The sequence below is a fragment of the Silene latifolia genome, chromosome 4 (assembly GCF_048544455.1).
Source record: "Silene latifolia isolate original U9 population chromosome 4, ASM4854445v1, whole genome shotgun sequence".
In the NCBI taxonomy this organism is placed as follows: Eukaryota; Viridiplantae; Streptophyta; class Magnoliopsida; order Caryophyllales; family Caryophyllaceae; genus Silene; species Silene latifolia.
In genome coordinates this window covers 19,792,790-19,795,468 of record NC_133529.1, presented here as the reverse complement: position 1 = coordinate 19,795,468, position 2,679 = coordinate 19,792,790, and positions in this window count along the sequence as shown.

The following is a 2,679-nucleotide window of genomic DNA, read 5'->3' as shown; positions in this document are numbered from 1 at the left end:
AATCTTCATAATATAATGTTTACCTAAAAGTCAATTTTTTTCTCTGTATAGTTTACTAAAATCGAACCGTTTGCATGTTTCTCAACAAATTTAGATCATCAAAACTTAGCTTTGTCTCAATGTATATAATAACGTAATTAAATAATTTGTAGACTAAATTTTTATATAAATTATATCATTTCTTACTAGTGATAAAAAAGAAGGGATCGAATTGTTTGGTTCAACGTGAGAAGATGGAACCTCCGTAAAATTTTAAATTCACGTGGTGTTTCAATTCAGGTGTTGGTTAAGTTATGTTGAAGATTTTCGTAAAAAAAACTTTATGTTAAGTAGAGATTGTTTGCTAAAACTTTATGTTTTGATTTTCTTATAAAAAAAAAGTTTAAAATCTTTAAATTTTCCGATATTTGAGTAGTTAAATGACAAGGCCTAAAACATTTGAGAAACAAAACATTGTTTGATCTTCGGTTTACTATAGGAGAATCCCTAAGCTCGGGGAGGGAGGGGGGGAGAGGGGGGACATATTAATCCACTTTTACAATAGCAGTTATACAATGAATAACTTTTACAGTTGCAATGAAAGCTTTTAACTCCATTTTCTTTTCATTATAACTAATATTTTCATCAAATTATATTATTTTCACTAAACTCTAAATTTGACTCATACTCCATATAAAACAAAACTGTACACTAATATTATAAGTTTCGTGAGAAAAAAAAGTTAGAGAATTTCTATAAATTGAAATTGATAGCTTTGTTTTTTTGGTCAAGAGAAGCGGATTACATCCAAGCAAGAATTGATAGCTTTGTGGTGTAAAATATTTTCATTAAAATAAATTTCAAGACATTAATCAATTCTCTTGATTAATCTTGAGTTTCAACTTTTTTTCTCAATGCAAAATACAATGATAAGAAATGTGGATAATTGATAAGGTATCAATTTTATATAAATAATTTACTAAAAAAACTATAAATATCGTGCATATACTGTACGGAGTCTAAATTAATTCTCTTATTGACCCAACCTATACTATAAGACGGTCTATAGGAGAGTTTGCTGTTGATAGATTGTAATTTTTTAGTTTGGTGAATATAGGACTTTACCTTAGTAAAACCCTAATAACACAACTAATGAAATTAACCATATTAATCCGTTACTCCCTTCATCTCAATCATATATATTGATGGAGAGAGTATATCAATAATTTAATAGAGAAATATGAAACAAAGGTTGGTCTTGGCGGCAGACATGAGAGAAGATCGACTGAGTTCCCTCCCCGACACCATTCTTATCGAAATCATCTCCCTCCTTCCTCTCAAATCCGCCATTATAACCGATGCTTTATCGCGAAGATGGCGTCATCTCTGGACCCACTCAATCTCCATCTACGTGGACAATCTCACCGTTGGTTTGTTAACTACTTTTGATCAAATCATCCACAAACTTGACTCACCATTCATTCATACTTTCACTCTTCAAGTTCGGGGATGTTTTAATGCTTCACTATTCGATCGCTCGTTTCGCCAAATTTGTGAACGAAACATTCGTCACCTTAATTTAGAGTTTCCCAATTGTTTTAATCCCCCTGCATACAGTACGTTGGCTTGTATTTTTCAAACGACTTCGTTGGTGTCGATCAAATTGAGGGACGAGTTTTATAAAGTTGGAGATCCTATTGATCTTCCGAATTTGAAGAAGTTGGACATATATATAGTTCCATCGCAGTGCGAATGGTTGAGTAAATTGATTAAGGTTTGTCCGTTGCTCGAGGAATTATCTTTCATGGTTAGGTTTGCTAAGTATGAAACCGTTTTTGTTAATTGTTCGAGCCCTAATTTGAAACGATTGTCGGTGGATTTAGCTTCATCTAATAATCCTAGTAATAAAGTCGTTATTGATGCCCCGAGGTTAGAGTACTTGTTTGCTCGTGCTCCAAAGTCATCCACATTTTCCTTTTGTGGTAAACCGGTTAGCTTACAAGAAGCCAATATTGAATTTCAGGATCCTTTCAAAGCTTACATCGGAAACTAGGTTGGGACGTGTTAAGAGGATCGAGATAGACGCAAGCCACTACCTCTATTGCCTTGACGATGATTTCCAAGGAAATGAGCAAGATTTCCAAAAAAAAAAATGCAGGAATTTAGAAAAACTTGCGGAATTTAGGACCGATTTCGGCTCGATTTAGAAAACTAATTAAGTTTTTATGTTAGCATCTGACTATCCTTCATACATATTCTGCGTTTTATCCTTAACATTATTTTTTTTATTTAATTCTGGATTTCTAGTTTTGGTGTTTTTTTTTACTTATTTCAGAACATTGCCCACTGTGGTTTGTTGGTTGGTTGAAGAAAGTGTAATTATTTCAGAACACTGCCCACGGTTAGCCTTGTTTGGTATTCAAGGTAGTATAACAAATAGTCTGCTGAATCCTATATGCAACATAAATATTCTTAGGAGTCTTATACGCAACTGAAATTGTATGTTGAGCTCTGCACAAAACTGAAATTGTCTAGCGAGTTCTATATGCTTCGGCGTTGTCTCTAGCAGAGGCGAGAAGGGTGATAAGAACACAACCAAACTGAAATTGTTTAGCGAGTTCTATATTCATCTTGTGTATCCCGTTGTTAGTCGGCTTAATTAGGCTCTAACCTTTGGGTAAATAATTGAAAATGTTGATG